The sequence below is a fragment of the Phyllobates terribilis genome, unplaced genomic scaffold (assembly GCF_046119375.1).
Source record: "Phyllobates terribilis strain yellow unplaced genomic scaffold, ASM4611937v1 Scaffold_3__8_contigs__length_932513732, whole genome shotgun sequence".
Classification (NCBI taxonomy): Eukaryota; Metazoa; Chordata; class Amphibia; order Anura; family Dendrobatidae; genus Phyllobates; species Phyllobates terribilis.
Genome location: NW_027362763.1, coordinates 17,184,540 through 17,202,916, shown reverse-complemented (window position 1 = coordinate 17,202,916; position 18,377 = coordinate 17,184,540). Strand labels below are relative to the sequence as shown.

Genomic DNA, 18,377 nt, shown 5'->3' with positions numbered 1-18,377 from the left:
TCCAATGCGCCCACTCGGCTCTCAATAGCCAGTCTCTCACGCTTCTCTTGCGTCCACTGGACTTGTAGCAACTCCTTGAGCTGCTTGATCTCGGCTCCGACATCCACCGAATCCTCCGAGCCCACATCACTCGAGGAGGTATCTGCTTCATACCTCCCATCACCAGCGGTCAACTCCTGGCCCTGGTCTGTGGCTTTTCCGATGGACTCCTCTATCTTCTCTCGCTCAGCTTCCATCTTGCTGACTATTTCCTTAAGGTACGTCTCCGCCTTCTGGAGAGTATCACAGGACATCTGTAGCTCCTTCACCTGAGCTTCTAGATCTAGGGTCTTTCCCCAGAGATCATCATTCTCCTCACGGATATCTTGCAGAGTGGTCTCAACCACTTGGCGCACTTGCTCTGCACCCGCCTTATCCTCCTCTAGTTTTTCCTTCACCTTGAGGAGATCCTCATAATCTCTATTACTCTGTTGCAGTTCCTCATTGAACTTTCCATACCTCTTTTCTGCCTCATGGTCATGAGCAGACACTTCAACTTTTATTGCCTCTTTCAGGGTGGATAGCTCCTGGTCTGGCAACGGTGTTCCCTCACACACAGGGAACAGCCTCATGTCTCTCACACGGTGTCCGCACACGGGTAATGGGTAACAGGAAACACGCCTGTCACACCCCTTGCACCTCTACACACTTGTCTCAAATCACCAGGGTTTTGATATCCTGTAGAAACAGCCACAGGACCTGTGCTTATCCCACAGTCACGTATCCATACCTTCTGTGAGCAAAAAGGACCTGTGTGATGTCACAGTCATGTGACCTGTCAGCTGAGAGGGAGGAAATAGCCTAAACAGACATACTAGATCATTATAGCAATGCCGCTGCACCACAATATATATATATATATATATATATATATATATATATATATATATATATATATATACAGTACAGACCAAAAGTTTGGACACACCTTCTCATTTAAAGATTTTTCTGTATTTTCATGACTTTGAAAATTGTACATTCACACTGAAGGCATCAAAATTATGAATTAACACATGTGGAATTATATACTGAACAAAAAAGTGTGAAACAGCTGAAAATATGTCTTATATTCTAGGTTCTTCAAAGTAGCCACCTTTTGCTTTGATGACTGCTTTGCACACTCTTGGCATTCTCTTCATGAGCTTCAAGAGGTAGTAACCGGAAATTGTTTTCACTTCACAGGTGTGTCCTGTCAGGTTTAATAAGTGGGATTTCTTGCCTTATAAATGGGGTTGGGACCATCAGTTGTGTTGTGCAGAAGTCAGGTGGATACACAGCTGATAGTCCTACTGAATAGACTGTTAGAATTTGTATTATGGCAAGACAAAGCAGCTAAGTAAAGAAAAACGAGTGGCTATCATTACTTGAAGGTCAGTCAGTCCGAAAAATTGGGCAAACTTTGAAAGTGTCCCCAAGTGCAGTTGCAAAAACCATCAAGCGCTACAAAGAAACTGTACACATGAGGACCACCCGAGGAAAGGAAGACCAAGAGTCAATTTTTTATGAATTTTCTGTAGTAATTGGCGAAACCCAAAAACCTCTGTATCGATTTCAAACCAATAGGCCTAGGCCATTCCTGCACAGCCTGAACCTTAACCGGATCCATCTCAAAACCTTTGCTGGAGATAATGTAGCCCAAAAAACTAATTCTCTGTACAGCGAACTCACATTTCTCCAGCTTAGCAAAAAGCGAATTGTCCATTAATAACTGTAATACCTCACGCACGCTCCGCCAATGAGACTCCAGATCTGGCGAATAAATCAAAATGTCATCCAAATACACAACCACATTTTTACCGATCAAAGGTCTAAGGATGTCATTAATCAGATTCTGAAAAAATGCTGGAGCATTAGTAAGACCAAAAGGCATAACCAGATTCTCAAAATGACCCACAGGAGTGTTAAAAGCAGTCTTCCATTCATCACCCTCCTTCATGCGCAACAGATTGTATGCCCCCTTAAGGTCAATTTTAGAGAACCACTTGGCCCCCAATAACTGGTTAAACAGATCAGGAATCAATGGCAGTGGGTAAGGATTGCGTACCGTAATTTTGTTAATCTCACGAAAATCCAGACAAGGACGTAAACCGCCGTCCTTTTTTTTTACAAAAAAAAATCCAACCGCCACAGGAGACTTAGAGGGCCTAATGTGACCGGCGGCCAAACTTGTCTGTATGTATTCCTCCAAAGCCTTCCTCTCAGGAATAGTAAGGTTAAATAAACGACTTTTAGGAAGAGTCGCTCCAGGGACAAATTCAATAGAACAATCATAGTCTCTATGGGGAGGCAAAACCTGCGATTCCTTCTCAGAAAAAACTCTCCAAAAATCCTGAATAGGAACAGGCAATTCTCCCCTATCCAAAGCTGCAATACGCCCATTACAACACTTGTCATAACATTTATGGCTCCAGGATTTAATTTCACTGGTAGACCAATCCAGTACAGGATTGTGAAATTTTAACCAGGGCAAACCCAATATTACTGGAGAAGGCAAGTTATTCAACACTACCAAATCCAATTTCTCATGGTGAACACCATTAATAGTGAGAGGAAATTCACAGACCTTGAGAGTAATATTCTTCAAAGGGGAGCCATCCACAGAAACCACAGCAATGGGGGATGATAAAGGTTCAGGTTTTAAATTGAGTTTTTCCACGAATCCCCCATCAATTACATTCAGTGTAGACCCGCAATCAACAAACACCCGAAATTCCATTAATTTTTCCTGAGCAATCGTGGAAGCAGCTAAAAATATACCCTTGGAATTTAAACAGGCAATACGGGCGTGACTGACCATTTTTTTTTCTTTCTTCATCCGAAGCTCACAGCCTTTAATCAAATGACCAGATTTTCCGCAATAGAAGCACAAGCCTTCCGAAAAACGACGGTCTTTTTCTTGAGAGCGAGGTGCCACCGATCCAATCTCCATCGGTTCACCACTGTTAGTACACACATTATCATAACCAGAAACTGACATAGCAGAGGATTTGCTCTCATTAACCCTAGCACGCAGTCTTCTATCCACCCGTATAGCTAATTGCATAGCCTGTTGCAAATCCTCAGGTGTAGGATAAGCAATTAGCAGGTCTTTAACCCTTTCACTGAGCCCAGCAAGAAATAGACTTTTCAGAGCAGAATCGTTCCACCCTGTTTGAGTGGACCAACGACGAAAATGTGTACAATATTTTTCCACATTACCCGATCCTTGTTTTAGACGTCTCAACTCAGTCTCAGCTGATGCGACACGGTCAGGATCATCATATAATAGTCCCAAAGCAGAAAAAAAACTATCCACTGATCTGAAGCATGAATCACTAGGTTGCAAAGAAAAGGCCCACTCCTGAGGCTCTTTGCGCAAAAGTGACATTATGAACCCTACGCGCTGGGATTCATCCCCAGAGGACTTAGGTCTCAAACGAAAATACAATAAGCAAGCATTTTTAAATGAAAAAAATTCTCGGTGTTCACCAAAAAATAAATCCGGCAAACATACCTTAGGCTCCAAGAAATGTGCTCCAGGACAGTTACTCACGTGCTGACGGAGCTCGGCCACCTCCAGAGAGAGTCCCTGCAGGCGATGAGCCAAATCCTGAACCGACACCATGATGGAACAGAAAAATCTTTCCTTAGAGAATTTGCTGGCTGGACTTACTGTTATGTTCTGCTACCAAAGCTAAGGAAAGAGAGGAGATCTGTCCCTACTATAAGACTCAGCTGAATCCCTACGATGTAACAGGGAACCTGATCCTGCGATCAGACCTGCTAAAGTCCTAATCTAGTCTGTACGAAGACCTATAGATGTGGGGAGGGAATCCCTACAAGTACTAAGGACTGGGAGGAATATGGGACACCTCCTAACAGAAATAGTAGCAGACAGACGAACAAACAAAATAGATAGAACATAGAGGTCCGTAGACCAAGCAAACTAACAGAGTTAGATACAGAGCACAGGCTAGCTAGAAAGTAGATATACAATGAAGTCCAGCAAAGCCAGAAGGGCGGAGCAGGATTAAATAGGCCAACAAGGTCATGTGACCAGCAAAGGAAAAAAAACCTAACAGCAAGGTTCTAACATATAGGATATGATGTGTATATATATGTAGGGTATATAATGAGGATATATGAGGTTACACACCTGTATATATAGGATATGATGTATATATATATGTATGTAGGGTATATAATGAGGATATATGAGGTCACATACCTGTATATATAGGATATGATGTGTATATATATGTAGGGTATATAATGAGGATATATGAGGTCACACACCTGTATATATAGGATATGATGTATATATATGTATGTAGGGTATATAATGAGGATATATGAGGTCACACACCTGTATATATAGGATATGATGTATATATATGTATGTAGGGTATATAATGAGGATATATGAGGTCACACACCTGTATATATAGGATATGATGTATATATATATATATGTAGGGTATATAATGAGGATATATGAGGTCACACACCTGTATATATAGGATATGATGTGCATATATGTATGTAGGGTATATAATGAGGACATATGAGGTCACACACCTGTATATATAGGATATGATGTATATATATATATGTAGGGTATATAATGAGGATATATGAGGTCACACACCTGTATATATAGGATATGATGTGTATATATGTATGTAGGGTATATAATGAGGATATATGAGGTCACATACCTGTATATATAGGATATGATGTGTATATATGTATGTAGGGTATATAATGAGGATATATGAGGTCACACACCTGTATATATAGGGTATGATGTGTATATATGTATGTAGGGTATATAATGAGGATATATGAGGTCACACACCTGTATATATAGGATATGATGTGTATATATATGTATGTAGGGTATATAATGAGGACATATGAGGTCACACACCTGTATATATAGGATATGATGTGTATATATATGTATGTAGGGTATATAATGAAGATATATGAGGTCACATACCTGTATATATATGATATGATGTGTATATATATGTAGGGTATATAATGAGGATATATGAGGTCACATACCTGTATATATAGGATATGATGTGTATATATGTATGTAGGGTATATAATGAGGATATATGAGGTCACACACCTGTATATATAGGGTATGATGTGTATATATGTATGTAGGCTATATAATGAGGATATATGAAGTCACATAACAGTATATATAGGATATGATGTATATATATATATATATATATATATGTAGAGTATATAATGAGGATATATGAGGTCACACACCTGTATATATAGGATATGATGTGTATATATGTATGTAGGGTATATAATGAGGATATATGAGGTCACATACCTGTATATATAGGATATGATGTGTACATATGTATGTAGGGTATATAATGAGGATATATGAGGTCACACACATGTATATATAGGGTATGATGTGTATATATATGTAGGGTATATAATGAGGATATATGAGGTCACACACCTGTATATATAGGGTATGATGTGTATATATGTATGTAGGGTATATAATGAGGATATATGAGGTCACACACCTGTATATATAGGATATGATGTATATATATATGTATGTAGGGTATATAATGAGGATATATGAGGTCACACACCTGTATATATAGGATATGATGTATATATATATGTATGTAGGGTATATAATGAGGATATATGAGGTCACACACCTGTATATATAGGATATGATATATATATATATGTATGTAGGGTATATAATGAGGATATATGAGGTCACACACCTGTATATATAGGATATGATATATATATATATATGTATGTAGGGTATATAATGAGGATATATGAGGTCACACACCTGTATATATAGGGTATGATGTGTATATATGTATGTAGGGTATATAATGAGGATATATGAGGTCACACACCTGTATATATAGGATATGATATATATATATGTATGTAGGGTATATAATGAGGATATATGAGGTCACATACCTGAGTATATTGGGGATGCTGGGCTTTAGACAGAAAACAGTCAGGAGTGGGGGGGAGGAGCTGAGACCGCACAGAATTCTGGGAGATGAGAACTTTCCAGCTGCATCGTGGATCTTGCAGTTTCTATTTTCTGATAACGAGAATGTGCAGAGAGATGAAAACTACATCACCCAGAAACCCTTGCGGCTGCAGTCAATAAGCAGCATCAGAGTGACAAGTATAATCCCCAACATCCAGCAGTGTGATGTGTCTACTGATGAGAGAGAGAGAGAGAGATAGAGAGAGAGAGAGGAGAGAGAGAGAGTGATTCATGTACTGATACACAGTACAGACCAAAAGTTTGGACACACCTTCTCATTTAAAGATTTTTCTGTATTTTCATGACTATGAAAATTGTACATTCACACTGAAGGCATCAAAACTATGAATTAACACATGTGGAATTATATACTTAACATAAAAGTGTGAAACAACTGAAAATATGTCTTATATTCTAGGTTCTTCACAGTAGCCACCTTTTGCTTTGATGACTGCTTTGCACACTCTTGGCATTCTCTTGATGAGCTTCAAGGGGTAGTCACCGGAAATGGTCTGCCAACAATCTTGAAGAAGTTCCCAGAGATGCTTAGCACTTGTTGGCCCTTTTGCCTTCACTCTGCGGTCCAGCTCACCCCAAACCATCTCGATTGGGTTCAGGTCTGGTGACTGTGGAGGCCAGGTCAACTGGCGTAGCACCCCATCACTCTCCGTCTTGGTCAAATAGCCCTTACACAGCCTGGAGGTGTGTTTGGGGTAATTGTCCTGTTGAAAAATAAATGATGGTCCAACTAAACGCAAACCGGATGGAATAGCATGCCGCTTCAAGATGATGTGGTAGCCATGCTGGTTCAGTATGCCTTCAATTTTGAATAAATCCCCAACAGTGTCACCAGCAAAGCCCCCCCACACCATCACACCTCCTCCTCCATGCTTCACGGTGGGAACCAGGCATGTAGAGTCCATCCGTTCACCTTTTCTGCGTCGCACAAAGACACGGTGGTTGGAACCAAAGATCTCAAATTTGGACTCATCAGACCAAAGCACAGATTTCCACTGGTCTAATGTCCATTCCTTGTGTTCTTTAGCCCAAACAAGTCTATTCTGCTTGTTGCCTGTCCTTAGCAGTGGTTTCCTAGCTGCTATTTTACCATGAAGGCCTGCTGCACAAAGTCTCCTCTTAACAGTTGTTGTAGAGATGTGTCTGCTGCTAGAACTCTGTGTGGCATTGACCTGGTCTCTAATCTGAGCTACTGTTAACCTGCGATTTCTGAGGCTGGTGACTCGGATAAACTTATCCTCAGAAGCAGAGGTGACTCTTGGTCTTGCTTTCCTGGGGCGTTCCTCATGTGAGCCAGTTTCTTTGTAGCGATTGATGGTTTTTGCAACTGCACTTGGGGACACTTTCAAAGTTTGCCCAATTTTTCACACTGACTGACCTTCATTTCTTAAAGTAATGATGGCCACTCGTTTTTCTTTACTTAGAATTTGTATTATGGCAAGAAAAAGCAGCTAACAGTCTATTCAGTAGGACTATCAGCTGTGTATCCACCAGACTTCTGCACAACACAACTGATGGTCCCAACCCCATTTATAACGCAAGAAATCCCACTTATTAAACCTGACAGGGCACACCTGTGAAGACCATTTCCAGTGACTACCTCTTGAAGCTCATCAAGAGAATGCCAAGAGTGTGCAAAGCAGTCATCAAAGCAAAAGGTGGCTACTTTGAAGAACCTAGAATATAAGACATATTTTCAGTTGTTTCACACTTTTTTGTTAAGTATATAATTCCTCATGTGTTAATTCATAGTTTTGATGCCTTCAATGTGAATGTACAATTTTCATAGTCAGGAAAATACAGAAAAAATTTTAAATGAGAAAGTGTGTCCAAACTTTTGGTCAATACTGTATACTGCGTGGCGCACCATGTGGGGCCATGTATACTGTGTGGAGCACCATGTGCGGCCATTATACTGTGTGGAGCACCATGTGGGGCCATGCATACTGTTTGGAGCACCATGTGGGGCCATGTATACTGCGTGGAGCACCATGTGGGGCCATGTATACTGCGTGGAGCACCATGTGGGGCCATGTATACTGCGTGGAGCACCATGTGGGGCCATGTATACTGCGTGGAGCACTATGCGAGGCCATGTATACTGCGTGGAGCACTATGCGAGTCCATGTATACTGTGTGGAGCACCATGTGGGGCCATGTATACTGTGTGGAGCACTATGCGAGTCCATGTATACTGTGTGGAGCACCATGTGGGGCCATGCATACTGTGTGGAGCAAAATGTGGGGCCATGCATACTGCGTGGAGAACCATGTGGGGCTATGTATACTGTGTGGAGCACCATGTGGGGCCATGTATACTGAGTGGAGCACCATGTCGGGCCATGTATACTGCGTGGAGCACCATGTGGGGCCATGTATACTGCGTGGAGCACTATGCGAGGCCATGTATACTGTGTGGAGCACCAAGTGGGGCCATGCATACTGTGTGGAGCAAAATGTGGGGCCATGCATACTGCGTGGAGAACCATGTGGGGTTATGTATACTGTGTGGAGCACCATGTGGGGCCATGTATACTGAGTGGAGCACCATGTCGGGCCATGTATACTGCGTGGAGCACCATGTGGGGCCATGTATACTGCGTGGAGCACCATGTGGGGCCATGTATACTGCGTGGAGCACCATGCGGGGCCATATATACTGCGTGGAGCACCATGCGGGACTATGTACACTGCGTGGAGCACCATGTGGGGCCATGTACACTGCGTGGAGCACCGTGTGGGGCCATGTATACTGCGTGGAGCACCATGTGGGGCCATGTATACTGCGTGGAGCACCATGTGGGGCCATGTATACTGCGTGGAGCACCATGCGGGGCCATGTATACTGCGTGGAGCACCATGCGGGACTATGTACACTGCGTGGAGCACCGTGTGGGGCCATGTACACTGCGTGGAGCACCGTGTGGGGCCATGTATACTGTGTGCAGCACCATGTGGGGCCATGTATACGGCGTGGAGCACCATGTGGGGCCATGTATACTGCGTGGAGCACCATGTGGGCCATGTATACTGCGTGGAGCACCATGTGTGGCCGTGTATACTGTACGGAGCACTATGCGGGGCCGTGTATACAGTACGGACTCTTTGTGGCCATTATACTATATGGTGGACTGTGTGGGGGTTACAGTTGGAGAATCATACTGTGATGGGGTCACTATTCTTTGCTGGGGGGATTGAGGGAGGGGGGTACAGTACGGTCATCATACTGTGAGTGTGGAGGAACTCACATAAAAAATACAATTGAGGAAGTTTCATATTGTGTTTGGGGGCACTTATGTTTGCATCATACATTATTATCTGTTTCATTCTAGGATTTTTATCCTCTGTTAAATTACATATTTAAATTAGGCCATTGGGCCATGTGCTTTTTACTGCTTTTACATATTATAATATTACACTATAATTTTTAAATTAATCGTTATATTTGATAAAAAAATCTTCTTAAATTGTAGACATATTTTTTAATAAATATCAAGGTTGGTCCGCGACTTCGTCCAAGCTTTGAATGTTGGCCCTCTGTGTATTTGAATTTGACATCCCTGGCTTTAAAGGGAACCTGTGATGTCCTAGCTACTATCTACACTGCCCCCATTGCTTTGTTAGTGATTAGTGATGAGCGAGCATACTCGCAAGTACTCGGTACTCGCACGAGCATCTCAGTACTTGAGATGCTCGGAGGTCGCCGAGTACTTGTGAGATGCTCGGGCAGATGCTCGGGTCCCCTCCCTGCATGTTTGGCGCTCTTTACAGAACCAATGAACATGCAGGGATTGCCTGCCACTCACTGTAATGCCGTAGCCATGGTGGTTGTGGCATTACAGTGATAGACCTGACGACGCTGTGCGGCCAGCCAATTTCACAGTCACTCCGGAATCAGACAGTGTAGGGAGAGGTGCTGCTGCGTCAGGGAGAGATTTACTTGTGTATTAGGTAGTGTAGGGAGAAAAACCGCACATTACACATATCCATCTTAACAAACAGTCCTTCTGATGACTAATCCATCTGCAGAGATATCAGGCAGGCAGTGTATATAGGCAGGCAGGGTATATAGCAGACTGCAGTGCATATAGCACAAGAGGCTCCATTCCAATTCTGCCTTCTGCTGCTGTTAGACATTTCTAGACATAGGCCCAGGTCTCAGGGGCCAGGAATACTTTTTTTGAATCTTAAACCCTCATTATTTGCTTAAAAAGCAATCCAGAGAACACCGTTTTTCTGCGTCATTTGCTTGTTGGCACTGCAGAATACAGCCAGGTCCTTTCCTTATTACAGCGCTAAAAATCCAGCTATTTAAAACTGTGTTTTCTCCGTCACACGGATCACATAAACTTTGTCAGAAAATACTGCCATTTCTGGCCTCCATTAAAAATTTGTTTCAGTGTCAGTGAACCAATTGACACCAGTTTGCTGTTCAAAATAGTTGCCTACAGGCCAGGTAATTAAAACTGTGGTTTCTCCGTCACATGGATCACATATAAGTTCGCTCCAAATTCAGTCATTTGTAGTGAGCATGGAAGATACTGTCCTCCATTTAAAATGGGCAAGGCACGTGGCAAGGGACGGGGAACTGGACATGATGGTGATGATGGTGCATGCAGAGGCCGAGGACAAGGCCGTGGGCAAGTTGAAATTGTGCTACAACAAACACCCACATCTTCTCGCCCGACCTTCCTGTCCCAATTTCTAGGGCACACCACTATTGAACCCAGAGCAGTGTCAAAAGGTTGTTGGTTGGATAGCGGATAATGCTTCCAGTCACTTAGCCACCACCACCACCACCACCACCCTTTCTTCAACACGGTCAAGTCTCAGTAGCCGTGAGTCTGGACCGCATATTCCTCACCCTGATCCTCCTTCCTCCCACCATGCTGAGTGCCCGGAGACAACTGATCCCACACTTGGACACTGAAGAGCTCTTCACTTTTCCATTTATAGATTCGGGCCTCTCACCCGGTCCACTTGAAGCGGGGCAAGAGGAGATCGCATGTAGCGATGACCAAATATTTGAGCAGCCACGGTCACACGAAAGCGACGGTGGGAAAGTGTCACAAGAGGTGGAAGATGATGAGACACAATTGGCAGAAAGTCAGGAGGAGGACCAGGGTGCGGAAGTGGAAGACGAGGTGGTGGATGATATAGTAACTGACCCAACCTAGCAGGAGGACATGCAGAGCGAGGACAGCAGCACACAGGGGGAGGGAGGCAGAGCACCCCAACAGGCAGGAAGAAGCAGTGTTGTGGCCACAGACAGAAGGCAGGCAACCGTTCCCCGTAACACCAACACGAAGGAAGTTGCCAGTACAACTGTTAAGTCTTCCTGAGTCTGGTTGTTGCCGATAACCCCAAAAAGGCCATTTGCACCACCTGCCAGGCCAGCATCAACAGGGGTGGCAAAACTAGCAGCCTGACCACGACCAGTCTGATCAGGCACATGGCAGCAAAGCACCCGACTTTGTGGGCTGAACCCCAGGGTCCAGGAACAGTGTCTGTGGGTGGCACCATTGCTTCTTCCGTTGTGCATGCAAGCCAATCCCCTGTCCATGGTGCATGCGAAGATGCCTCCTGCCCAGCACCTGTCGCTGCACACTCTCAAGTAGCAGCATCGGCAAGCACGTCCACGTCCTTGTCCCAGCGCAGCGTTCAGTTGTCCATACCTCAGTCCTTGGAACGCAAGAGCAAATACGCAGCCAACGCCCCACAGGCCACACTACTAAATTCTCACATTTCACGACTGCTTGCGCTCAAAATGTTGCCTTTTAGGCTCGTGGAGAAGGAAGCATTCCGCAACCTGATGGCTGTGGCCGTCCCTCGGTACTCGGTCCCCAGCCGCCACTATTTCTCCCGGTGTGCCGTCCCCGCATTACACAAGCACGTGTCCCAAAACATTAGTCGTGCCCTCAACAATGCAGTTACCGGGAAAGTCCACCTAACCACGGACACGTGGACAAGTGCTTGTGGGCAGGGACGGTATATCTCGCTGACGGCACACTGGGTTAACATAGTGGAAGCCGGGACCCAGTCGGACCTTGGGATGGAACACGTCCTCCTGACGCCAAGGATTGCGGGCACTAGGTCAATCAGGGTTGCCCCCACGGCCAACAGCTCCTGCACCTCATCCTCCGCAGCCTCCTCCTCCTCTTCAGCCTCCATCTCCGAAATGACCACATCAGTCACAAGCTGGAAGCACTGCAGCACTGCCTCGGCCAAGCGGCAACAGCCTGTGCAGAAACTAATATGCTTAAGTGACAAACTGCACAATGCTGAAGAGTTTTGGACAGCTCTGAAAGAGCAGGCAGATCTGTGGCTCACACCGCTGAACCTACAGCCAGGCATAGTCATGTGTGGCAATGGCCGGAACCTGGTGGCGGCTCTGAGGCGAGGCAAGCTCACACACGTACCATGCCTGGTCCATGTGCTTAACCTCATGGTTCAGCAGTTTCTCAAATCCTACCCGGAGCTGCCGGATCTGCTTGTTAAAGTACGCTGCCTGTGTGCCCATTTTAGAAAGTCACCTACAGCTTCCGCCGCCCTTGCAGTGTTTCAGCAGCATTTGCAGCTTCCGGCTCACAGACTGGTGTGTGACGTCTCCACGTGTTGGAACTCTACACTACAGATGTTGGGAAGGATTTGTGAGCAGAAGAGGGAAGTTGTTGAGTACCAGCATCAACAAGGCCATCGGTATTCCATTCAGACTCCACACATAAAACCTCAGGAGTGGACATGAATGTCAGACATATGTTCCATCCTCCAAAACTTTGAAGACTCCACCAAGATGGTGAGCGGCGATGACACCATAATTAGCATCACCATCCTGCTTCTCTGTCTTCTGAAACGCTCTCTGCTCACAATCAAATAGGATGCATTGCAGGCGGAGCACGATGAGATGGAGCAAGGAACCATACAGGGTGATTCCACACAGACCAGCCTCATCTCATCCCAACCTGGATTGGGTAACAATGAGGAAGATGAGGAGGAAGACCAGGAGCTAGTTTCATGTGCTATAGACGGTACTACCTGCACAGCTGTCATACCATCTGTTCAGCGTGGATGGCCAGAGGACAGAGAGGAGGAGAGCATGTCAGTCATCCTCTTGGTGAAGACACGGAAGTCTTGCCTGTTAGTAGTCTGGCACGCATTGCTGAGTTTATGTTACGCTGCCTTTCCCACGACACTTGCGTTCTCAATATTTTGGGTGACAGTCATTACTGGTTGGTGACATTTCTAGACCCACGCTACAAGAACTTTATATCTCTTATTCCTGAGGCGGACAGGTCTACAAAAATGGGGCTGTACGAGAAGACCCTTATTGTGGAACCATTAAAAAAATTACCATAAGAAAACGCTTGCGGCAGAGGGCACACTTCGTTGGACAACCAAGGAGTACAGGCGAGAAAGACACAACTTCAGTCCAGCAGAGGCAGGGAACACTGTCAAAGTTCTGGGAGAATTTTCTCAGCCCCTACCATCGCACAAGCCCTGAGGCGCGGGGTACTCTCGCAAGGAGTGCAAAGTTTGGGAAGATGCTGAGGGAGTACCTTGCCGACTGTTCCAACGTTCTCCGTGATTCCTCTGTGCCTTATAATTATTGGGTATCCAAGCTGTATACGTGGAATGAACTGGCTCTCTATGCCTTGGTGGTCTTGGCCTGCCCAGCCGCCAACGTTTTATCAGAGCGGGTTTTTAGTGCCGCTTGTGGAATTATAACTGATAAGTGCATCCGCCTGTCAACTGAAAATGCTGACAGGCTGACTCTTATAAAAATGAACAATGGCTGGATTGGGCCAGACATCTCAACACCTCCGAATGATAGCAGTGTAACATAAACTCAAATCCAGTGTCTTTTCTTGGGAGGTGTATTCCCATGCACCTTTTCACACCCAGACATGGGTATACGCTTCCTGATTTTGGCTATTTGCTCTTGTCCTCCTCCTTCTCCTCATCCTCCACCACCATATCACCAGGGTGACCGTGGTCTGTGATGCAACACCCACATAATTTTTTAAAGAGTGTTTATGATGCCTGTAACAAAATTTTTTATACAGTATGTTCATGTATACCCCCCAGGGGTAAATGTTTGTCAGCCCATACACTTAGTGCATGGGCATTACAAGTATAGGAGGCCCGCTCGTTTCTAATGGGAACATTTTTTTATGAGACCCTCCTCCACGTCTCTTCCAAGGGGCATTGGAGTGCCCCCAAATTTTTGCCAGCCCTTGCATTCACTGCATAGGCCAGCACTATGAGAGAGAGAGACCCACTTCCTAATAATGGGAACATTGTTTTGAGGAGGCCCTCTGACCTCCACATCTCTTCCAAGGGGCATTGGAGTGCCTCCAAATTTTTGGCAACCCTTGCATTCACTGCATAGGCAAACACAATGGGAGACCCACTTCCTAATAATGGGAACATTGTTTTCAGGAGGCCCTCCTCTAAGTCTCTTCAAAGGAGTATTGGGGTGCATCCAAATTTTCAAAGTGGTATTGGGGTACGTCCAAATTTTGGGCAGCCCTGCCACTCACTGCATACGCAATAACAGTATAGGAGACCCACTCTTTAGTAATGGGAACAATAAAACATAGCCGGCTGATGGCTCTCTAAGAATAGTGAGGGCCGACTGCTGGCCCTTAAGAATAGTAAAGGCCGCCTGATGGCCCTATAAAAATAGGCTTTGTGACTTTCAGAGTCCCTCCTTCATAAATGAAACACGATATGTCTGATGATATCTCACACACCACATGGCCAGATAAGGTTGTAAAATGTTAAAATGACATTTCCTGGTGAATGCATTTGTCACGGTTGAAAGCAATGCAAAAGTAAAAAAACGCATCAAAAACGCTACGTGTGAACAAAGCCCAAGGTGTGAAGGAGAATTTTTGTTTTTGATTATTTATTTTGCTTTATAAACAAGTCATTACCCTGGAAAGGATGTTCCTTAACATATTTCCCAGGAAAATCCATTTTGGTTTCGTTTTGGTATGTATTATTGTGAGTCCGTAAAAGTGGCGTAATACGTCTGACAACGTTGTTGACAGAAGTGACCTGGGAGTCAGAAATGCTTCCAGGGGACTTCCCCATGCTGTCTCCATGTCATTTGAGCACTGTTCCCATCGATTTGGGCAATTTTAAGGCCCTCTGCAGACTGCCGGGGGGGAGCCGCCTGAAAAATGCTTGAGTTTCCCATAGACTTACATTGGGCTTATTGCTCGGGTCGAGGATATTATTGCTCCCTCATCACTATTACATAGTTACATAGTTTTTAAGGTTGAAGGAAGACTAAGTCCATCTAGTTCAACCCATAGCCTAACATGTTGATCCAGAAGAAGGCAAAAAAAAACCCATGTGGCAAACACTAAGCTCCACATTGGGGAAAAAAATTCCTTCCCGACTCCATACGACAATCAGATTACTTCCCTGAATCAACGCCCTATCAAGGAATCTAGTATTTATAACCTGTAATATTATACTTTTCAAGAAAGGCATCCATGCCCTTCTTAAATTTTAACAGTGAATCACTCATTACAACATCATGCGGCAGAGAGCTCCATAGTCTCACTGCTCTTACAGTAAAGAATCCCCGTCTGTGATTATGTTTAAACCTTCTTTCCTCCAGACGTAGAAGATGCCCCCTTGTCCCAGTCTCAGGCCTCAGAGTAAAAAGATCAGTAGAAAGGTCTTTGTACTGTCCCCTCATATACTTGTACATAGTAATAAGATCCCCCCTAAGCCTTCTTTTTTCCACAGTAAATAACCCCAAGTGTAATAACCTGTCTTGGTATTGCAGACCCCCCAGTCCTCTAATAACCTGTCTTGGTATTGCAGACCCCCCAGTCCTCTAATAACCTTGGTCGCTCTTCTCAGCACCCGCTCTAGTTCAGCTATGTCTTTCTTATACACCGGAGACCAGATGTGCATCACTAACAAGCTTTTTTCAATAAAATTGGTGGTAGTATAATGATTTTAAAACATTATATATACTTTGTCCTACCTGCTCGTTTTCAGTCATAGGGGTGTGATCCTGCTTTTCAGTCAGGGGTGGCACAGCAGTCAGTCACTGCTGGCACCGCCCACATATTTGAATATTGCTCCCTGCAAGCGCTGATATAGTGGGGCACATGCGCATTTCTACACGTCCGGTGCTGGTCCCACGCCTGTGCAGAGGCTGTGCCGCTGCTCTTGGGCCACTGCTGTATGCTTGCCCCCTAGGCCAAAATTTGCCAGCCAGCCCCTGCCCGCTCCTCAGGGCCTGTGCGATGGGAGGGTCTGACAAAACTGTCCCAGAACTTTGACAGTGTTCCCCTACCTCTGCTGGATTGCATTTATGTCTCTCTTGCCTGTACTCCTTGGCTGTCCAATGAACTGTGACCTCTGCCGCCAGCATTTTCAGATGGGAATTTTTTTAATAATTCTGCAACAAGGGCCTTCTCATACTGCACCATTTTATTAGGCCTGTCCTGCAAGGGAATAAGAGACAGAAAGTTCTCCTTGTAGCGTGGGTCTAAAAGTGTCACCAACCAGTAATGACTGTCACCCAAAATTTGGAGAACGGGAAAAGCAGCGTAACATAAACTCAGCCATGTGTGCCAGACTGCTAACATGCAAGACTTCTGTGTCCTCACCAAGAGGACAACTGACCAAGCTCTCCTCCTCATCCTCCCTGTCCTCAGACCATCCACGCTGAACAGACATACCGTTCAACATACAGTTGTGCAGGTAGTACCGTCTAAAGCGCAGGAAACTAGCTACTGTTTTTCCTCCTCCTCCTCTTCCTCATTATCACCCAATCCATGTCAGGATGAGATGAGGCTGGGCTGTGCGGAATCACCCTGTATGGTTCCTTGCTCCATCTCATCGTGTTCCGCCTGCAATGCATCGTCTTTAATTGTGAGCAGAGAGCGTTTCAGAAGACAGAAAAGCGGGATGGTGACGCTAATTATGGCGTCATCGCTGCTCACCATCTTGGTGGAGTCCTCAAAGTTTTGGAGGATGGTACAGATGTCTGACATCCATGTCCAGTCGTGAGGTTTTATGTGTGGAGCCTGACCTGAATACCGATGGCCTTGTTGATGCTGGTAGTCAACAACTGCCCTCTTCTGCTCACAAATCCTTCCCAACATCTGCAGTGTAGAGTTCCAACGCGTGGGGACATCACACACCAGTCTGTGAGCCAGAAGCTGCAAATGCTGCTGAAACACTGCAAGGGCGGCGGAAGCTGTAGGTGACTTTTTAAAATGGGCACACAGGCGACGGACTTTAACAAGCAGATCCGGCAGCTCTGGGTAGGATTTAAGAAATCGCTGAACCACGAGGTTAAGCACATAGGCCAGGCATGGTATGTGTGTGAGCTTGCCTCGCCTCAGAGCCACCACCAGGTTCCAGCCATTGTCACACACGACCATGCCTGGTTGTAGGGTCAGCGGTGTCAGCCACAGATCTGCCTGCTCTTTCAGAGCGGTCCATAACCCTTCAGCCTTGTTCAGTTTGTCACCTAAGCATATTAGCTTCAGCACAGCCTGTTGCCGCTTGGCCGAGGCAGTGCTGCAGTGCTTCCAGCTTGCGACTGATGTGGTAATTTCGGAGATGGAGGTTGAAGAGGATTAGGAGGTGCAGGAGCTGTAGAATGTGCGGGCTACCCTGATTGACCAAGGGCCCGCAATCCTCAGCATTGGGAGGACGTGTTCCATCCCAAGGTCTGACTGGGTCCCGGCTTCCACTATATTAACCCAGTGTGCAATCAGGGAAATGTACTGTCCCTGCCCACAAGCACTTGTTACATAGTTACATAGTTAGTAAAGCCGAATAAAGACTTGCGTCCATCAAGTTCGACCTGTTAGTTCTGTAATTGCTAAAGTTGATCCAGAGGAGGGCAAAAACCCCAAATGATTTAGCCAATCTTCACCTGAGGAAAAATTCCCTCCCGACTCTGAAACCAGCAGTCAGAATAAATCCCTGTATCAACCTACTATTTTATTCTATTTTTAAGTATATGCAGAAATCTGCCTGGTATCTAGAAAAGCATCCAGTCCCCGCTTGAACTGGTTTAGTGAATCCGACATTACCGTCTCCTCACTCAGTGAATTCCATATTCTCACTGCTCTTATCGTAAAGAACCCCTTCCTATGCTGGTGCTGAAACCTTTTCTCTTCCACTCTTAGTGAGTGCCCTCTTGTTACCGTAATATCCCTCCTTTTGAACAAATCCCGGGCAAGGTCTCTATACTGTCCCCTAACATATTTGTACACAT

General features: G+C 45.1%; 1 protein-coding gene across 2 annotated transcripts in view; it reads right to left on the bottom strand.

Annotated features, from left to right (window-relative positions):
- Positions 1 to 6,151, bottom strand: part of LOC141258695 (uncharacterized) — an 87,168-nt gene extending 81,017 nt beyond the window's left edge. For both annotated transcript variants that reach the window (XM_073673708.1, XM_073673705.1), the window contains exon 1: positions 6,019 to 6,151. The gene's annotated coding sequence lies outside the window, so the exon portion shown is untranslated. The remainder of the gene's footprint in view (positions 1 to 6,018) is intronic.
- Positions 6,152 to 18,377: the final 12,226 nt, after the last annotated feature.